The sequence below is a fragment of the Abramis brama genome (genome assembly GCF_963993115.1).
Source record: "Abramis brama genome assembly, chromosome: 18".
Lineage (NCBI taxonomy): Eukaryota > Metazoa > Chordata > Actinopteri > Cypriniformes > Leuciscidae > Abramis > Abramis brama.
The window spans coordinates 19,548,780-19,571,198 of record NC_139980.1 but is presented as its reverse complement, the minus strand read 5'-3'; the positions used below and the strand labels follow the sequence as shown (position 1 = coordinate 19,571,198).

At 41.1% G+C, this 22,419-nt stretch overlaps 1 long non-coding RNA gene and 1 pseudogene across 2 annotated transcripts; one reads left to right on the top strand and one right to left on the bottom strand.

The window, feature by feature from the left end:
- Positions 1–13,184: 13,184 nt before the first annotated feature.
- On the bottom strand, positions 13,185–14,569 carry LOC311068656. The gene is made up of 4 exons (XR_014603412.1): positions 14,464–14,569; positions 13,906–13,962; positions 13,393–13,471; positions 13,185–13,302 (listed from the first exon to the last, which is right to left on the bottom strand). It is a non-coding gene; the product is annotated as an uncharacterized lncRNA (long non-coding RNA).
- Positions 14,570–15,880: 1,311 nt separating this feature from the next.
- LOC311068332 (interferon-induced protein with tetratricopeptide repeats 1B-like) lies at positions 15,881–18,930 on the top strand (annotated as a pseudogene). Its single transcript has 3 exons — positions 15,881–15,905; positions 18,146–18,729; positions 18,874–18,930. The product of its transcript is annotated as an interferon-induced protein with tetratricopeptide repeats 1B-like (transcript).
- Positions 18,931–22,419: the final 3,489 nt, after the last annotated feature.

The window sequence follows — 22,419 nt, the reverse complement described above, 5'->3', positions numbered from 1 at the left end:
CATTTGAAACTACCCTAATCAGATAGCTGATATGACGTGCAAAGCAGTCTATCACATTTGAAAACATCTGTTTAGTTATTATGCATTCATATTTTATGAGTTCATATTCATTGAGAGCCTACATCATGGAATATTCAGACTTTTTAAAAATTCATGTCACGCCGCAGGACTATTTAAGTGAACTGCAGAAAAGCTGATTACGAATGGTAATAAATTAAAAAGACTCAAATCTATTTTCTAAATGCATATCTAGATCTTATTATGTACAATTCAAGTTTCAATTTCATTTTTAAAATCTTTTTTTGTTCTCGTAAATTTTTAGTTAAAATGTCATAACTGGATCTTCCCCAACTGATGATTAAGAACCAAATCACTGCCCTATACGTTCTTATTATTTTTTTCTCGATAATCCGTTTAACTTGGATGTACGTCACAACATGGAAGAAAAGATTGGTTTCATCATGACTTTAGGGCTTGTTTACACGACACCATTTTCAACTAAAAACAGATAATTTTATGTGTTTTGGCCTTTCATTTACACGACAACAGCATTTTAGGGGCCTGAAAACGCAACCTTTTTTGAAAACGATAGGCTACTATTGTCGTCTCCGTGTAAACTACAAAAACGCGAATTTGTGAAAACAGTGACGTCATGCGCATGTGTTTTACGTGTTCAGTCTGTAGGTGCGTAGAGTTTCACCAACTGGCCTGGAAGAATAATACACATTTTTAATCATTTTCGCAGATCCGTGTGAACGGGGATCGTTTTTGACAATGTTGTTGTCTGTACGCAAAAAAACGCAAAGAAAAAACTTTTTAGTACATCATTATTGTGTAAACATACCCCAAGTTTAGCAGCTGATACTGATTCTGACTTGTTATACCACAACATAGTGGCATTTCTAAAATCTACACCTTTGCTGGTTTATAATGCACATTTCTTAAGTTTTAAAAACTTTTTTGTACATCTTGAGTAAACATTTATTTAAATTCGGAAATATTGTGACAAGACAAGAGGTCCAGATAACCTAAACCCTAAAAAACAAACAAAAAAACCCACATTATTTAGTTTGTTCTTTGTGGAAGTTTCTAGAAGAAGGTTTCCAAATTTAGCTAACAGTGTTTAAACAGATAAGCAATAATCACACTCACAGATACACATTCTGCTGAGTATTATGTGAAATAATCTTCAGCAGAGCTTAGGAACAGCTGACAGTTCAATAGGGAAGTAGTTTATGATGCAAAAAATAGAATACAAATATGATAAAATCTGCTCTGAAAACACTGAACACACAGGAAACATCTGCAAAACTTACAACAATTCAAATGTAATGCTATGGAAGTGGCAGCTGGCCAATTATTTAAGATGTTTTCTAGCGGTGTTTCATAATAGCTTGAACATTACTTACAGCTACTTCTGTATTTGGTGTTGATTTGATATTATAATTAAGACAGTGGGATTTTTTATTCTCGACCACTCCAGCTGAAGTATTTAACACAAATGCTGTGTGTATAATGGTTAGGAAATAAATAGGCCCTCAGAAAGGTGAAAGATGAATAACATGCCACTATTCCAGGGGTGAAATACTTGCAAAAGATATTTCTGATACTAGTCAAAGCATTTGTTGATCCCAAAACAACAACAACTGGAGGAAAAAGTGATCACTTACTGACTGAGTCTGTCTGTTCATCATCCTGTGATTCTCCTCTGCTGCCTTCAGAGAGGAGACCAGTAGAAATATCTCCTCTACCAACTGAACAAATAAAAACAAGTCATTATCAACGTCTTTTATATTCTAATTTAATAATAATAAAGAAATATAAAGTAAGTTTGATGTTTGTTTGAAGCATCTTTGACTGATACTACACTATACTGTGACCACCAGTGCATACGGTTACACTCTTTCTTTGTGTTACTGTTATTATTAAGTAGTTTTTATTGTATTTTACTTACCTGTAACCAGCATGTGAAAACCTGTAGGTATTTTATCCCTCTGAAAACCGCTCTTGCAGACATCCCAGATCCTGTACAAGCAAGCTGTGTTACAGTGTTTGTGAACGCTGAGTTGGACTTGCATGAGCCTCTAATGACGCCTTTCATTTGCATAATTGATTTAATCAGTCGCGTCTCTTCATCACATCTTTTGTGTTTAACTTTGAGGCAATATAATCAGATCTTTTTATGTCACTGTATTCCAGAGTAAACTGATGGATTGCTTAAAAGAAGCACTTGGTAAAGCTGTGTGTTGTTGTCTGATCCAATTCCCTGCGCTTCAGGAACCGACCACTGCGGGGCGCTATTTCATTGCACAGATGATGATGATGATGATGATGATGATAAAGACTTTTTTATAAGGTAATACGGATGATACTGTATACCACACAGGGAGAGAATAAGTAAAGAAGAGTTATGTGTGACATGTTCAACAGTATTTTGGTCATAAATGAAAACAAGAATTGGAAAAAAATATTGTCAAATATACGTTATTTATACCCTAATAAAGTTAGAGAGGTATCCTTTAAAACATTACACAGACTTTACCTTGTTAAGGAGTTATTTTGAACGTTTCACTGAAAAAATAAAATAAAAAATTATGTGATACATATTTTCTTTCAATGTTTAGCCAATATTCAAGAATATTTTGGATGGATGTCTCTTCATTTCAAGGTTGTTTGAAACAATGCCATTTTTCCTCTTTTTTTTTTCTTCCCCCCCCCCCCAATTTTTTTTTAAGACTTTAATTTATTTAATTCTTGCAATTTTTCCCCTGGCATAAATTGTTTTTACCTACATATATCCGTATGTTATATATTTTCATTTCATCTGTTGTGAGTTGTATGTTTGTACGAATTTTATACATTCTAATTAAAATGAATAAATCAATAAATAAATAAGAGAGTAACGTAAAGGCCCAAACATGGATGGGACTTGGTGGTCAAGCTAGGCATGTTGGACTATATATATATATAAGCGAAACATAAACTCACAACATAATGCAATAGATGTTTTTAATATTATTTTATTATATTTCAGCATAAACATACATAGGTAATGAACATAATGTTGCTAACATTTATAATTTAATTATGAAATGCTGCATGTAATAAGCTAAATATTTATCATAATAATAACATACAAGTTTTGTCAGAAAGATATCAGTTCAGCTGTTGTTCATAAATACCAGTTATGTTGTACAATGAGAACGTTGTCACGTCGGCAGAAATAGAGTCATCTGTGTCCCAAAGAGCAGTGAGCCAGGGTCCTTATTGTACTCCCCTCACTGCAGCCGTAAATGTGTAAATTATTAATAGCCTAATTATTAACACTGCAATTTTCCATTTTTATTTCATTGGGACTTTAAGCATATATGGTACAGTGTTGCCTCAAGAAAACATAGTCTCTTTTAGTTTATTTTTAATAAAATGAGACACCCATTTATTGGTCAAACCTATCTCAGGGGAGAAGAACTCAAATACTAATCAATGAAAGTGCAAAAAAGGGGTCATATGACCCACATTTTGTGTTTTGTTTCAGCACATGTGCACAGGTCACATGGCTCCACATTTTCCCCAGTGAAAAGTGCATTTTTCACTCATTTGCAACCAGTTAATCACCCACTCACCAGTAAAGAAGTATTTTCAAGAACTTTACATTATATATCATCAAATGTTTCAGAGAACATAACAAAAAATTGTGTCGCTTAAGTCCATACCAGGCTAAAGGTTGAATACAAATATATTATATTTGTAAGGAAAAGAGTGAAAATTACCTAAATATATTTGCATTTTTGCATGATTTTGTAATGCACTTATATTCACACTATATCTGCACATATTATGATCTGCACATTTTCTATAGCACCTAAAAAAAGGTATAAAGCACAACTGCCAGGTGATGAGGGTGAGGATGAGGTGCTATACTGTGATGAGGAAGATGAGGTCAAAGTGACAGTGAATCCTGCAGGGAAGAAGATGCAGATGAGGATGAAGATGGAAATGATAATCAAGCGTAGCGTTAGTTCTGGCAGGTCACGTTAGTCAAGCTCGCATCAGCTGACCCTCAGCTGATCCACATCACCATATGGCCTATCACCATATACATATATAAGCTCCTTCAGTATTATCAGCAGCATACTGTCCTCAGCAACATGCTATAGTAATCAAGCGTTGTTTATGCTATCTGGTTGCATTGGAAAAATGCCTGTACTTTATTCTATCTGATTATTGCAACATAATGTGTTTAAGTTACCACATGCTTATAGATATCTGTAACATACTTGTGCAAAATACACAGTAAATTCACCGCAGAGGTCTGGTATTCAACACTAACAACATTGTAGCTTGATGGTCCTGTGAAGGAGTGTGGAATCATGGGAGTCGTCATCTTCACCTCCACAGCCGAAGGAATCCGTAGGACGAGAGCAGTAATCATGTTCATTAATGAGGAAGCACATTGTATGTAATTGCTTAGCTGCGCAGTGCACACTGCATCTGACTCAGAGCTAGAGGGTGTATGCTTCTCCGACTGGACTACACTAGTTTTAATACTAGTCCTATGGTTATACAAACATGCTAGTTGTATTAGTTTTTTTTGTCGCTAGTCAGAGCTATTGCTGTAGGGTGTAGGCTTCCCCTGCCAAACTACACTAGTTTAGCAATAGTTCTGTGATTTACACACTATGCTTGTTGTATTAGTTTGTTGCCGCTAGTCGGAGCTATTGCTGTAGGGTGTAGGCTTCCCCTGCCAAACGCCTCGGTTACGACTGTAACCTCGGTTCCCTGAAGAGGGAATGAGCGTTGCGTTGAGAATGACGCTATGGGGAGCGCTTTGCGTGATGATGTCTTGAAGCACATGTAAAATCAGTCCAATGGTGTGGCGGAACGTCAGAGGCGGGTGACGTCACGTACCAGGAAGCTATAAAAGCCGGCCTGAAACAGAAAACGAAAGCTTCGTAAAGTCTGAAGTCGTGCTGACAGGCATGAAGGAGATATGGCAGGGCGACGCAACGCTCGTTCCCTCTTCAGGGAACCGAGGTTACAGTCGTAACCGAGGCGTTCCCTTTCAAGGGAACTCGCGTTGCATCGAGAATGGGGAACGTCTATACCAACGCCTCCATAGCTACAAATGTCTGTCCTGTGTGAAATCTGGAGAGCAGCACTAGGAAGACAAAACATGAGACCCTGGAGCAGAGTCTAGATCCAAAGAGTAGAACCTGACGAAGGTGTGCGGTGAGGACCAACCTGCCGCATCACAAACGTCCTGTAGAGACACTCCTGATATAAGGGCCTTAGAGGCCGCCATACTCCTAGTAGAGTGCGACCGGACAGCCAAAGGAGAAGGCTGCCCAGCCGCCTCATAAGCAAGCGAGATAGCCTCAACCACCCACTTGCTCATTCTTTGCTTAGACACTGGGCCTCCCTTGTTGGGGGACCCAAAGCATACAAACAACTGGTCACTTTTACGCCACAGGGCAGCTCTGTGGACATAAGCGTCTAACGCCCGAACTGGGCAAAGCAAATTATTAGCCTCCTGGTCCGCATTCTGAAAGGGAGGAGGACAAAAGGCCTGCAGAACAATAGGTCTGGCCACATTAGTGGGGACCTTGGGGATATAACCCGGTCTTGGATGAAGAAAAGCTTTAACCATACCCGGTGCAAACTCTAAGCATGACGGAGCAACCGACAATGCTTGCAGATCCCCTATTCTCTTGAGAGAAGAAATAGCAAGAAGGAAAAGAGCTTTCAGAGTTAAAAACTTCTCAGGAACCTCCTCAATGGGCTCAAAGGGGGCCAGGGAAAGGCCTTGCAGCGCAACGGACAAATCCCATGGTGGCACCCTAGAGCGAACTGCAGGCCTCAGCCTCCAAGTGCCACGAAGGAAACGAGATACCAAGGGGTCTTTCCCCACAGACATTCCACCCAAAGGAATGTGGTAAGCACCTATGGCCGCCACATAAACCTTTAAAGTGGACGGGGTCAGACCTGCCGTGAACCGGTCCTGCAGGAACTCCAGCACTGTACCGACTGGGCAGTTAACTGGGTCCAACTGACGGTCACTACACCATGAAGTGAATACTCTCCACTTCAGGGCATAAAGTTTCCTCGTGGAGGGAGCTCTGGACTGTAGAATGGTCTCAACAACCTCAGTTGAGAGACCTGACTCTATGAGCTGGGCCCCCTCAGAGGCCAAGCCCACAGCTTCCACAGTTCTGGTCGGGGGTGTAAAATCGAGCCCCCTGATTGGGACAGAAGGTCCCTCCTGACAGGTAGCTCCAGAGGAGGCCCGTCGAGGAGGGACACAAGGTCGGGAAACCATACTCTGCCCGGCCACCGCGGGGCTATAAGAAGCAGGCAAACCCGGTCCCTGCGAACTCTCTCCAGAACTCCCGGGAGCAGAGCAACTGGGGGAAAGGCATACAGACGTAGCCTCGGCCACGCCTGTACCATAGCATCCAGTCCCAGAGGAGCTGGATGCGTGAGGGAGAACCAAAGTGGACAGTGAGACGTCTCTCGAGACGCAAACAGATCCACTTGAGCTCGGCCAAACTCCCTCCATATCAGCTCCACCACCTCGGGGTGGAGCCTCCATTCCCCGGGCCTCGGCCCCTGTCTCGACAGAGCGTCTGCTCCTATATTCTGGACCCCGGGGATGTAAGCTGCCCTGAGAGACAACAGCTTCCCCTGGGACCACAAGAGGATATGGCGTGCCAGATTGCATAGTGGGCGTGAGCGCAAACCCCCTTGGTGATTGATATAGGCGACCACCGACGTGTTGTCCGTATGTACTAGCACATGGTGTCCCCTGATACCCCTTTTCCACCAACAAGAACCGGGTGCTGGTTCAGAGCCAGAGCCAGAGCTGGTTCAGAGTTGGTTCGACTGACGAGCTTACTAAGAACCGGTTTGCCTTTCCACCGGCTAGAGAGCCACAACAGAGCCAGATCTTACGTCACTGTATACGTCTCATGTTGCCCAGCAACCGCTAGTGCGGTAGCGCCGAACACAAACACGCCAGGCTTGTTCGAGATGCATCGGCTTCTCGCAGATCGATCGCCGCATGACATCAAAGCACTGCGATAGCGATCTAAAAGCACAACACTCCCGCAGCTGATCGGTCCTCGCCGCTCCGATGCATCTCGAACAAGCCATCAACAATAACGGACGTTGCAATACTATGGATGTTCATGGGTTTACAAAAATACATCGGAATCCAACGCGTTCGTGCAGCTCGCCGTAACTTACATAGACGGATATTATAATCAAGCTGCTATTAGCTCGACTAGCTGCTATTTAAAAATGGCGGTCACAAGTTTCTATTCGTCTTGTTGGTCACGGTAACCCCGCCCCCAGCCCCTGACGCAAGCGGTTCTTTCTTGGCTCCGTTCTAGACCCTGCAATGATTTGGTGCTACTTAAGAACCAGTTTTACTGGTTCGGAGCTGGTGCTTTGGCGGTGGAAAAACAAAGAACCGATTTGAAACTAGGCTCTGGCTCCGAACCAGCACCAACTCTGCCTTGGTGGAAAAGGGGTATGAGATCTGTGATGAAGCTCCTCAGAGCCCGGAAGACAGCTAACATCTCTAGGCGATTGATATGCCAGGAACGATGATGGTCTTCCCACAGACCTTGAGATGAGCGACCCCCCAGGATCGCTCCCCAACCCGTGAGGGAAGCATCCGTCGTTAGCAGTTTGCGACGACAAGGAGCTCCCAACATTGGGCCCTGGGACAGGAACCAAGGTTTCTTCCACATAACCAAGGCACGTAAGCATCGCCGCGTGACCTTGATCGTGCAAAATGGGTTGCCCCTCGGGGAAAACCCCCTGGTCCTGAGCCACCACTGCAGGGGCCTCATGTGCAGTAGTCCAAAAGGTATCCCGTTGGAAGCTGCTGCCATGAGACCCAACAGTCTCTGGAACTGTTTGACAGTGAGTAGCTGGCCTAGCTTTACACTTTTCACAGCTGCAAGGATGGACTCTATACGTGGCGGTGACAGGCACACCTGCATCGACACTGAATCCCAAACCACGCCTAAGAAAGTGGTCCTCTGGAGTGGAGAAAGCACACTCTTCTTGGCGTTCAGCCGTAACCCCAACTCTTTCATATGGGCGAGAACAACATCTCGATGTTGAACCGCCATCTGATGCGACTGAGCTAAAATCAACCAATCGTCGATGTAGTTCATGATGCGAATACCCTGGAGGCGCAGGGGCGCCAGAGCTGCATCCACGCATTTGGTGAAAGTGCGGGGTGATAAAGCTAGGCCGAATGGAAGAACTCGATATTGGTATGCTTTGCCCCCGAAAGCAAACCTCAGGAACTTCCAATGACACGGATGGATAGAAATATGGAAATATGCGTCCTTGAGGTCTATCGTGACAAACCAGTCCTCGGACCTGATCTGTGGCACGATTTGTCTCAATGTTAACATTTTGAACTTGAGCTGCATGACTGACTCGTTCAGAACTCGAAGATCTAAAATGGGACGCAATCCCCCGTCCTTCTTTGGAACTATAAAGTACCGGCTGTAAAACCTGGTTTCCCTGTTGGAGGGAGGTACATATTCTATGGCCCCTTTCTCTAACAGAGTGTTTACTTCCTGTTCCATAACCAGAACCTGCTCGGGGCCCACCAGTGTGGGCAGGACCCCCATAAACCGAGGTGGGCGTTTCATGAATTGTATCTGATACCCTTTTTCTACGGTCTGCAGGACCCAACGAGAAACATTTGACAGTAGCTTCCACGCTGTCAAAGATTCTACTAGAGGTACCAGCCTCTCGAGACTGGTTTCTGGATTTTGTTGTTGTTGAGTAGTCGGTTCGTCGCCCTGTAACGGCGCACCGGCAGGGAACGACTGAACAGACTGCTCTAACACCCTCCTCAGAGGGGGCGGGCATCCCGAGGCCACTACGTTTCCGGGTGGTCCTTGAGATATGTGCTCGCCGGAGACCGCTGCGCCCTGTAACACCGGAGGCGGCAGGGTTGGCAGAACGGTCCCCTGAGGGCACCGAAGAGAGGCGGGCACCGTAAAAAGAGGTGTTAACCGCTCTGCTTCGGGGGGGGACTACCCTCATTCGTCCTGAGCCCTCGGACATCAGGACTTTTTCCCAGCAGCCTTCTTGGCGGTAATAACGGTCCGCAGATCCGTTTTACCCCTCGAAGACTGCTGGGTTTGAGAGCGCCCTCCGTGTCCCCGTGATTTTTGTGGGGGAGCACGGGAGGACACACTCTGTTTTTGAGTGGCACGATGTTCAGCGCTCTTTTTAGAGGAGTGAGGCTGCTCCCGCTCAGCAGCCTCAAAGAAAGAACGGCGGGGGAGAAGTTTCTGAAGTGCAGCTGCCTGTTTTTAAGCTTCTTGTGACTTAGCTACAGCACTGTTAACTGCATCTCCAAATAACCCAACAGTGGAGACCGGAGCATCTAAGAGAACATGTTTCTCTTTATCTTTTATGTCACTTAGATTGAGCCACAGATGCCTCTCAGTGGCCACCAGGGCTGCCATAGACCGCCCGATTGATTTAGCGGTCTCCTTGGTGGCCCTGAGAGACAGGTCTGTGGCTCTGCGCAGTTCGGCTACCGTGTCAGGACCAATTCCCCCGCCCTCCTCTAAATCACCCAATAATTCAGCCTGATATGCTTGCATTAGGGACATCGTATGCAGACACGCTGCAGCTTGACCAGCGGCTGTATACGATTTATGAACCAGGGCAGAAGTAAATTTAACTGGCTTAGAGGGAAGTGTAGGAGCCTTCAGGGAAGATGCCGTTGCTGGAGAGAGATAGCTCGCAAGCGTCTCCTCCACCTTCGGCATCTCCCCATAACCATACTCTTTATATTTATAAATAGATGAGTAGTGAGATGTTTGTGGTGTGTATACTCTGTATGAAAGTGGTTTCCCCCACGATCTCGACACCTCGGTGTGGAGATCGGGGAAAAACGGAAGGCTCCTGCGCTGAGGCTGTGCACGAGATGGCAGGAAGCGTTCGTCGAGCTTACTTTTCGAGCGAACGTCCTGCCTATCTTCTGGCCACTCAATAGATAATCGCTCAACAGCTCTTGTAACTACGTCAAGCAATTCTTCAAACGCATGAGACTGAGGTGGCGAATCCTCAGACTCAGCTTCAACACTAACAACGTCCAACTCCTCAGAGCTGGACAGTTGCAGTATTGGTGCCTCCATCGGGGGGGGAAGAAACCGCAGCGCGTGCTTCCACACCCTGATGAGAGGCACTGGATCTGCCAGAAAGAGGCTGAGATAAGGCAGAGCCCGTCTCAACATCCACTGACAGATCCATTTGCGAACCCCAGTCTGAGATCGACGCCGAGCCTCGGCAGCGGCGGGACCAGAGCCCTGGGGAACGCGATCCTGGTTAAATAGAGCCAGGCGGGATCGGAGCGTACGCAATGGAAGCGCGTCGCAATGCACACAGTCACCACCCTCGAGTGCTGACTGGGCATGCTCTTCACCCAAACAAACAACACAAAGAGTGTGAGTATCACCTCCCATTAAATAACGCGGGCAGGGATGAACACACACTCTAAACTGCTGCTGCTTATTCGCCATACTGAATATATATATATAGACAGACAACACCAAATAACAGGGACAGATTCAACACAGAGCGCGACTGAAGACTCAGAAAGCTTTCGTTTTCTGTTTCAGGCCGGCTTTTATAGCTTCCTGGTACGTGACGTCACCCGCCTCTGACGTTCCAACATACCATTGGACTGATTTTACATGTGCTTCAAGATGTCATCACGCAAAGCGTTCCCCATAGCGTCATTCTCGACGCAACGCGAGTTCCCTTGAAAGGGAACTACACTAGTTTAGCAATAGTTCCACGATTATACAACATGCTTGTTGTATCAGATTTTGTTGCCGCTAGGGGTGTAAGCTTCCCCCAATAGATCCCATGAAATTGTTAAATTGGCTACAGCAACACGCTTGTTGCCATGTGTCCGTGCTTGCTCCAGCTTGGTGTGATGCTTCCCCAATTAGATTGGATCTATAGTGCTTAACATATGATGCAAACATCAGGATGTAACCATTCTATCAGCCTCAGTCGTGGTGGGGGTAGTGTGTAAAAATTATAATAACAAAATGTGTGTGTATATATAATTTTTTATAATTTTTCTCTTTTCTACAGAAGTAAACTACAACCAAGTATAACAAGGTTATGAATCATTGACAGATGACAGTGTACGCAGTGCACGTCAACAAATAACTTGTCTAGTGATTGGAATTTATTCAAACTTACATATTTGTGACTTAATGTATCCAAGCATCAGCATCACGCTTGTTACTTTAAACCATCCAGCTAATTCTAATTCAGTGTTGCTAATTCTGTGTGGACCAGAAGTTTCCACCAGGATTACTTCAGTATTGTGTACTTCAGTACTTATTTCCAATGAAAAAGATAATTGAAAATTAAATCTCCATCTCTCATCTCTAGCTCACAGGCGTCACTCAAAGAAACTGGAACTGGACTGCGGATATACAACAAGCAAGCAGCTGATTCATTTTGATATCTAATTTTCACTTCTCCATTTCAGGTGGTATGTCATTCATTGCAATATGCATGTTTACTGCTAAACATTTCGGGTATTGACAACATGCTTGTTGCTATGGCTTATGTGGGTATTGACAACTTACTCGTTTAGGCCATCTAGGTAAGGGCAACATACTTGTTGCCAGGGGCGAATCTAGGATTTTCATTTTAGGGGGGCTCAGCCCCCAATGAGGGTATGATTTTTTTTTTTTTAAAGTTAGTTTATGGTCTAATGCTCATTATTAACTAGTTTCATTCATTCATCCAGTAACATGCATGGCACGGTTTTATGTGAGGTATTTAGGGGGGTTTGGGGGCATGCTCCACCGAGAAAATTTTGATTTCTCTGACCTACATATGTGCATTTTAAGATGTTTTGAAGGCCAAAAAAATTGGATAACAATAGCTTTAAAACCATGTGCGGGCAGCTGTTTATTTTTCTCACCTCATCAGCATCACACTCTTTTTCTCTTTGTTTTTATCTTGCTCTGTCTTTTCCCCTCCTAAAGCTGAGCTTTGACTGATATAGGCTTTTCATTTTTGTCTGTCAGTGAAGAAAGTAAACATAGGGTCAACTGATAGGTTGATTTATGAATCATTTTCTCAGACAAAGCTACCAGGAAAGCTAGGTAACGAAGTTTATAAAATTCATTCACAATATGTACACATTCATTATTGAACTAGGCCTAATACATGGCCGTAGACAGGGCTTTATAATCAAAGAGGTCATAAATTTGTTGTTATGCACTGTAAAAATAAAAGGTGCCTGGAGGAACCTTTTGGGGTTCTTCACTTTGCCACACCGGCGGAACCGTCTGTAGATCCTCTAGGCACCCTTTAAAAAGGGGCGGTTCTCTGAGGAACCACACAGGTTTCCTGAGGAACTCTTATATTAGGCACTGTGTGGAACCACTTTGGGTGCCTCCAGGAACCACATTTCATTTTTTTTAAATATTTAATTTCATGTTGTTACTATGGTTACCTTTGACTTCTATTATAATAAACAAATTGAACCAAATACAAAATAAGAATTGTTTATTACATATTTGATATTCATTTTTATACATACACTTCCATGCACATGGGAAAAAAAGTTAACTATAGATTAATATCAATGAATACACAAAAAATAGTATAATAATAAGCAACATGAATAATCAACCATGTATATACAATAGGCTATACAAGAAAAGACATCTCAACAAAATGCATGGAAACGCATATGTTCCACGAAATAAATCAATGTAAAAAAATTACATTTTGATTAATTAAAAATGTCCATCTTTACTTAACTTTAAAACATTTGTGTTTCAGTCCGATGGTAAGTCTGACATCACTGTTTCCAAACAAAAGCTCTATCAGAAACAAACAAACAGTGCTAATATGCACTCATTGTGCTGTAATATTCCTGAAAATTATGATCCTAACCTTTATCTCTATACCGAAATCTTAGATGGTTAGTTATTCAGCTATTTTGAATCATAAAATGTTGAAGTCTGGGATGCCGTTAGACTGGAGACTGTAATGTACACTATGGCTTTTGAAAAGCTTAAATGTGTGACTTGAATCAAGAGTGTTCATAAATGGTTGTTGAGTATTCTCATGAAACAAGATAGAGGAAGTAGAAGTAGTGTCGATTTCCGTGTGTTTTTCCTCTGTTCTGGTGGATAGTCAGTCCAGGCACTTCAGTGATTTTCAGGTCTACAGGAGGATTTTTATTCTTGTTCAAACTTGTATTTCAGCTTACCGAGATCCCTGCAAAGTACAACATTTACTGTTAGTAAGGTTATTAAAGTGATAGTTGTGAAATTTAAATAATTTCCTCAGCCTTGTGACGTTCCAAACCTGTTTGACTTTCTGTCTGTGAACCCAAAAGCAGATCTCAGACATAATGCAACCCCAGTCACCGATCGCTTACCGATCACTGCATGAAACAAGCAGAAAAAAATTGTGTAAATCATTCATTAAACCATTCTTATGTACACTTGTCTAGTTCAATTCAATGCAACAATTTATTTCAAAATGGTTAAGCTCCAAAAATGTCCCAGAAAAGATCCTAAAAATAATCAGTGAGTTCACAACTCATGTGTTGTGGGTTGTGTTGTAAGTCTTCTGAACCCATATAATAGCTTTTTCCTTTCTTTCTTTTTTTTTTTTGCCCTTTTTTTAGCATTATTTATGAACCAAACCTAATATTATTTTTCTGAGTAACATGAATGAGATTTGAGAGCATGAGGGAAGATTTTCAGAGAATAACTGATTAAAAAAACACTAGGCTAGTACACAGTCAAACAATACAATTTCACACAGAGAAAGTTCATAGTAATAAAGTACTTGCATGTGGTGCAGGTAACTTACTGTAATTCAATGTTGCCACTGAAATGTTCAGATTATTTTAGAAATGTAATGGTTGTTCTGGGGATACAGAAGAAAAAAAGCTGATTATTCACAACATAATATTTATTGACCAGTAAATGGCTTTAAAATTGTAACGTATTTGAGAGAATGAGGGCACATGTAGTAAGTAAAGTTAGGCTAAACAAAAACAGACCAAACTAACGTTATATTAACCTGCTTTTGTTATCCATAACAAACGCCAATGACAGCAGGAATCAGCTAAATTATAGGCTATATCAGCAATTTGACGACACAGTTGTACAGAATATGTTGAATTGAATGACTAAATCAATCTAAGACAATAAGTCAATAATTTCCATTTGTTCATTACATTAGATCAACGTAACGTTAGTTAGCATCGCGGCTAAAACCTTCATACCAGATAACTTACTGTGCAATAAACGAGTGGTAAACACTGTAAAAACGTAGTAATGTATAATACATTTAATTTATATATATGTGTGTTTGAATATATGGTGAGTAGACTCTGTATTTATATTTATTTGCGAGTTTACAAACCTTGTAATGGAGAGCCGAAGAAACAGCGGAAGCTTTGATGAGAGGAGCCGTTACTTTCAAACCCGATGACGTCAGTGGATACTATTGTTGTTGCGCGCGAGCAGCGCGAGCATCACGAGCATCACAGAAGTGACGACAGCAGAGGAATAGCAGCAGTTTCGTGACAGAATACAACTTTTCTCCTCCTGGTTCTTCTTCTTCATAATATTATTATTATTTAGTGTTGTTTTTTAAGGTTTAAATTGCTTAATAAAATAGCCTAGGCCTATACTAAATATATGTAACCCACGTGAAAAAGACGTAGGCTACTGTTAAATGTATTAAGATTTTTAATACATTTAATAGTACGTCTTTTTCACCTGGGTATGTATACTGAATCAAACTTAAGTAGCCTATAATAATAATAATAATAGGATAATAATAATCTTATTCTGGTCTCACTGAACCATTGGGTTCCTCCAGATGCTGGCTTTAACATAAGAGATCTTCCAGGAACCACTTAAATGTTAAAAGATCTTCCAATAACCCTTTTATCGCGTTCAGGTTCCTCTATTTTCCCCCAAAGCACTTCTTCGAGGTCTCGTGGTAATGAAAAGGTGACTCCAGAACCTCTGAACTAAATACAAAGTGCTTAAAGGATCCCATAAGTTCCAGCAAGAACCTCAAAGATTGTCAATGCTCTTCCAGTAACCCTAGGAGAAAGATCTTAGAGGCACCTAAATTACATTTTGAAGTTCCTTGAGTATCCAACAGGATATTTGAGGCTCCTTTAGTTTTTACAGTGTGGGTTAAACATTTTTATTTCTCTGATATGTGTATTTCAAGATGTTTGAAGGCCAAAAAAGGATAAGAAATATATTTAAATCCTGCTCTCTCCTCATCTCCATCACTCTGTCTTTTTCTCTCAGTCTCCTGATCTCCTAAAGTATGTTTTCATGGGTGTTAATCGCTTCATTTTTGTTTTGTAGAAAAAACAACTATCACACTTGTGATAAGGGCTGAAGGTGAACGCAGCGAAACGTATTGGTATTGGATGAGAAACCGAACCGTCCTGTGTTGCTTGCTCCCAATGCTCCAGTAACATTACATTATGTAAACTGCAATGCATTTAACTGCACCGATGCAGATGTAATATCATAGCAATCTATCAATAAATGCACTCACGACACACCTTGTACTCTCTGATGTTCGCTCTGCTCGGCGCCCCTGCAGATTGAAAAATGCGCTAAATCCAAGCAGACTCAGATAAGGGGAGGAGCCGAAACTTGCCGCAGCTTGCCGCGGCATGCCGCCGTTTCAAATGAGTTTAAGCTGAAGCCCCCCTAAAAAGGGCCTAGTGACGCCCCTGCTTGTTGCTTAAGGCTTTCTGGTATTGTTGGTAACATGCTGTTGCTCAAGCTTTTCAGGTATTGGCAACATGCTTGTTGCCTTGGCTCACTCAGGTAACTACAAAAGCATCCAGATTGCGCTGTCAGTTGGTTTTGGGGGATATTGGCATATGGTTTTGTTTTGGGGGATTATTGCTGCTCTCCCTGCTCTTATCCATGCTAGGCTGCATGGATTGCGCAGGGAGTTCTCGCCCAGAACGGAACCATACCGCCAATCCAAACTGTATGCTAATTGTCAATCATATTTGACGGTAGTGGTCCTGACAGAAACTTGATATGATGAAATGATGGTTTGGTAATACTAGTGTTCCACTATGGTTCAGTGTTGCCTGAGAGCAACCGCTGGATATGAAATGTTACTTTTTAATAAATATGAAATGTGTTATACATTAAAAACTGGATAAATGTGTTTGTTCAAGTGTCTGGTAAAAGAAATAGATGTTTTCAATAAACATTTTTTTTTTCTATGTGAAAAGGTCAAATTCTTCAATTTGTACATTGTAAAAATTAATGAAAATGTTTATTGATATTGTTATAGTGACAATTTTAAGCAAGAAAAACACCACAAATAATGTTTTACTCATTGATATCATATTACGTACCATAGAGGGTTAACTCTTTGGGCCCTATTTTAACGATCTGAAACGCAAGTGTCAAAGCGCAAAGCGCAAGTACCTTTGTGGGCGGGTCTTGGCGCTGTTGCTATTTTCCCGGCGGGATAAATGACTCTTGCGCCAGGCGCAAATCTAAAATGGGTTGGTCTGAAGTAGCTTCATTATTCATAGGTGTGGTTTGGGCGTAACGTGAAATAAACCAATCAGAGCGTCATCTCACATTCCCTTTAAGAGCAGACGCGCTTTGTTCTAAAGCGGATTCCTATTATAACGGCGGATTTGCCAGACGCGCGCCAGGAGCGGTTCACAGCCGAGGAGAGCAACGCTCTTGTCAGGGACGTTTGGGATGGAGAAACCCACCCAAATTAACTTCGGTTAAAAAGGCGTATGATAATTTGGGTAAATGTGTAAGCTAGATGTATGCTTTTATAATAAATTGTCTATCTATCTATCTATCTATCTATCTATCTATCTATCTATCTATCTATCTATCTATCGTAATAATGTATGATTTGCAAAAATGAAAACTGCTGCTTCTGTGTAGATGAGAATGCACACGCTACATTGATTATGGCCAAGCATGCGCCCTTAAAATAGCATATGAATAACATGCGCAACGCGCCACTGACTTTAAACTATTTTTTTCCTGGTTAGTGGCGCAATTGTTTTCTAAATCTGCAAAATAGCATGAAGGAACGTTTGCGCCGGAACACGCCTCCTTTTTTGCGCTGAACCGCCCAGGGAGCGCAAGTTCATTCCCTAGTTTAGCGACGTGCTTCTGTGGAGGGAAAAGCGCGCTTTGCGCGGGTGCAAAATAGGAATGATACATGCGTCAGTGTACAAAGTCAGTTGCGCTGGGTGCAAGATAGGGCCCTTTGAGTCAAGAATTGATGGGTGCGACTAAATCAATGGAATAAAAACTGAAAGTGTACGGCGCTGGGTGTAGCCTACTGATCTTGTGAAACACCACTCTGCGTAGGCTATCATTTTACCTACAAGCAAAAAGAAAAAGGATGTCAGAGATGTGGTTAGCGCTGTTTTATTTCTGTAACTCAATCTGAGCATTTGACAAGTGGTAATGCAACAGAGACAAGTGGTAATGCAACAGAGCTTGCAATCAGATCGGGCGACTTTTATGCATTTACAACTCACAGTAGCTTATCTAGAACGTCGAGTTATTCTGTTTAGATTATACACATAAAATAAATTCTGCAAATCTTCTTTGGAACAATGTGAATTGTTAATAGCTCTATACAAATAAATTAAATTAAAGTGAATACCTCGAACGCAATTATAAAAGAGTCATGGTGTATCTACAGTATCAGAGCTAAATTTCCCCCCTAATTTCATTCCCTATATGGCTAATTTGTAGTTAAATATACCCAGATTTGTTCAGTGCATGATTAAGGTATAGAGTAAATAGAAAAATAATTATTGTTTATTTGATATAAATGTCTAATGTAGTTATAGCATATCATGAAAGCATATTTAAATATGTTTAGCATTTAAGAGCATATTAGCTGATATTAAATACAATGTAGCCCCAGCCTACTTAGCTAACTCATTTTATTTTGTCAGTTCAATCCTGGACGGTTTAAAAATGAAACTGGATCAGCTGGAGTGTCACTTCACATGGGGCGTTGAAAAGGACGAAGTAGCCATAGCTAACCTCGTCATCAGAACAGGCCAAGCTGGATCTAGGGAGGGAAGAAGGAGCTGCACGAGCACAATGCTCTTTGGGATTTGTGAAATTCCTTCTTGACCGCAAAGAAGAGGCCCTTGCCCACCTGTTGAATTCTGAGACACTCATTAAAGAAAACCTAGGTGACAACTGTGACACGACTCTCATTGTCACCTATGGGAATTTTGCCTGGGTGTACTATGAAGAACTACACAGAGTGTGAAAGTTACCTGAAGAAACTTCAGAAGATATAAATGAAACATTTCCAACAGAGTTTTTATCTGTTCCAGAGGTTCTTGGTGAGAAAGGATGGGCCTATCTTAAATTCTCTCACAAGTATTATGACAGAGCTGTAGAAGTTTTCCAGAAGGCTGTGGAACTGGATCCAGAAAATAGCAAGTGGAACGCTGGTTATGCCATTGTTCTGTATCGCACTGAAACTGGTACTCACACTGAGTCTTGCACTGTGGATTCACCTGCGATCAAACAGCTGAGAAAGGCCATTGACATCAACCCAGATGATGATGTTCTGAGAGTCCTTCTAGGACTTAAGTTTCTGTCATTATTGTCTCATCTCAGTATTGTATTAATTTATGTTTCTTTCCCTTCACTCCTTTTCCAATGGTTCTTCTCTCTCTCATGCTTTGATCAACTGAAATTCACCCAAAAATCTATATGGTTTAATGTGAACAATTATCATACAGTGGTATCATTTGAAATGTCTCAGTACGACTGGTACAAAGGTCTCTTCCCCAAAGAAGTAAACCAAAAGGTAACCCCTTAACGCCCGAATTTATATAGCTGTATATATAAAAAAAAAAAAGTGTGTTTTTGCCTTTAAGTAGATGGTAAATAATGTTGAGATTATCAATTTCACTTTTGCACAACAAATAAATAGAAATTTTGGTATGTTGCAAATTTGCGACAACAGGCATTTATGGTATTTTTTTTTTACAAAATGGTAAAATTAATAAAACACATTTTCCCATCTCAGGTATGTAGATTTTATTCATGGCACAAAGTTGTTAGAACTTATAAACTTTAATTGACAAATTAATGAATCTTGACAACAGCAAGAAACAAAACACTCTCCTACTCCCTAACATTGACAGTATGACAGTAGTTTTTATACATTCTATGTTACACTCTGTTTAACTCTTTCCTTGTTTCTCCAGTGCATACATTATATATTCTTATAGTGTTATATCCTAACATGCTATTTTTTGTGGGGAAAAAAAAAAAAAGAAAAAAATTTTTTTTTTTGGCTGAAACCATCTAAATACAGCATTATTATAATATGTAGCCATTAGCCCAATCCAGCCGTTATGGCCCAATGTCGCAAATTTGCTACAAACAGAAATCTACAAAGTACGTAAAAAATATTCGTCACATGAAGTCTATATGAATAACATAGCTATAGAAACAATCAATAAGCTGGTACATATTTTTTATTTTAGCACAACTTAACTCATTTTGGGCAATTTCTCCACATTTGCGCCCTTGATATGCGGATTTTGCAAACCAAAATATTAGCTTCGGTGAACCGGATGTAGTTCCCACTCCGACCGCTCCTATGAGAAACCAGTACGTGCAAAATGTTCCTAGGTATGTATCGAATGTGCACAAACAGGCATTGGGGGAAAACACACGCGATCTCGCCTGCAGTTTGAATGGAAGGGGTTTGTTGCAAATTCGCGACAGTGGGCGTTAAGGGGGTAATAAAGTTTTTAAGAGTTTAGAGATATCTTGCTTACAGAAGTCTTTCATGCACCCTGCCCTCAAAAGGTGTAAACCCTGAAGAAAGTAATTAATGCAAATTCCCATTGTTAGCATATGTTTAGGTTTCTGTCTTGGTCTGAGTATATAAAGAAATGTCTCAAAAGGCTCTGGGCAATTTGTAATGAGATCAGCCCGTAATGCTTAATGTCTTTCAGACACTCATCATTAGTGTATAAAAATTTCCTAAGTCAGGTATACTGTACATCTTTTACTCTTTGGGCCCTATTTTAACGATCTGAAACGCAAGTGTCAAAGCGCAAAGCGCAAGTAACTTTGTGGGCGGGTCTTGGCGCTGTTGCTATTTTCCCAGCGGGATAAATGACTCTTGCGCCAGGCGCAAATCTAAAATGGGTTGGTCTGAAGTAGCTTCATTATTCATAGGTGTGGTTTGGGCGTATCGTGAAATAAACCAATCAGAGCGACATCTCACATTCCCTTTAAGAGCAGGCGCGCTTTGTTCTAAAGCGGATTCCTATTATAACGGCGTATTTGCCAGGCGCGCGCCAGGAGCGGTTCACAGCCAAGGAGAGCAACGCTCTCGTCAGGGACGTTGGGGATGGAGAAACCCACCCAAATTAACTTCGGTTAAAAAGGCGTATGATAATTTGGGTAAATGTGTAAGCTAGATGTATGCTTTTATAATAAATTGTCTATCTATCTATCTATCTATCTATCTATCTATCTATCTATCTATCTATCTATCTATCTATCTATCGTAATAATATATGATTTGCAAAAATGAAAACTGCTGCTTCTGTGTAGATGAGAGAATCAAAGTGTATGCGCGTTGTGCACACGCTACATTGATTATGGCCAAGCATGCGCCCTTAAAATAGCATATGAATAACATGCGCAACCCGCCACTGACTTTAAACTATTTTTTCCTGGTTAGTGGCGCAATTGTTTTCTAAACCTGCAAAATAGCATGAAGGAACGTTTGCGCCGGAACACGCCTCCTTTTTTGCGCTGAACCGCCCAGGGAGCGCAAGTTCATTCCCTAGTTTAGCGACGTGCTTTTGTGGAGGGAAAAGCGCGCATTACGCGGGTGCAAAATAGGAATGATACATGCGTCGGTGTACAAAGTCAATTGCGCTGGGTGCAAGATAGGGCCCTTTATCTCTGAGCATTTGATGTTTTGTATTGATTATCTTTGAATTGATTATGTAATTGGCATGATACATTTACCTGACATAATAAATTGTTACATTTGATTTTATTCTGACTTTGAAATTATTTTTAGCGAATGTGTATGTTACCGCAAATCTGTACAGTGTAGCTATACAGATCCATGAGGCGAGCAACTTCTTTTCAGCAAAATATTGGGATTTTGCAACCAACAAGAGGTTTGATCTTCTTCTCTTCCTTCAGGCGTTGTGGTAAGTCAATTATTTTTGCCTTTTTAGAAGTGTTGAGGGAAAAACAGACGCACCCTTAATAACCAGTTAGGTAAATAACCAAATAACCAAATAACCAAAAATTCGGTAAAGCTTGAGAAGTAGACACAACGACATGTCAGGGACATGATAGCGACAGCGTAAATAAGGATTGACGTTATGAATTTTAAAGATCTCCTTGTTTGTCTTCGCAACAAGAGATTAAACCTAAATTGGAATAACATCTTCCAAATGATATTCTGGTACTCGATGAAGAGCTGTAAATTAGAGCCTAAAGTTTTAAAATCAGCTAAATGCTTTCTCCATTGTTTTATTGGCTATTGCAACAAACTAGCAACACTTTGATAATGATAGCCAACAGCAGAATAAAAATTCTGAGTTTAACTATGGGAAAACATGTGATTTGATCAATGAAAAGATGTTACTATATTTTCGTCAAGAAAATGCATGATTTAATGTTTCTGAGAGTGGTTCAGAGCAAAGCCCATGGGTACACCCACTCAGAGAACACGCACTTGTTCTCCCTGTTCCATGGGAGCTGTTAGCCAAATAGTAACACAAATTAAATCTATCACATCTTGTAAATCAGCTTAAATGACCACTCTGCCTTCATAGTCTTTAAATAGACTAAATGAAACAAATAGGCATTTGAAATCTAAAAAGAAAAAAGAGAAATGGCGAATGTGCATCTCATCAGCCCTGAGCCAAATTTCTTTTCAACATTCAAATGTTATGACATGATAATGCAATCTGTGACATCTTAACCCTCAAAAAGAAAATTTGAGCAGGGATTTGACCATGCACTCAGAATGTACTTGCAGTTCATTGGATGTTCAAAACAACAACAGAGTCACTTATTGGCTTTCAGCCTGACCATTGTTGTACACACAATGTACATGACAGTGCAGCTGTGACTGCAGGATCAAATCACAAGAATTGCCTTTTGCAAAATGAACACTTTGGCAACTGTCCAGAGACTCTTCAGAGACCAGAAATAATATTATTAAGTTGGCTTGAGAGAGCTCATATTTTTAGAAAGGATGTGAATTAAAACAAACACAGCAGGCAACAAGTTGATAAATTCTGTTAAATTAACATTT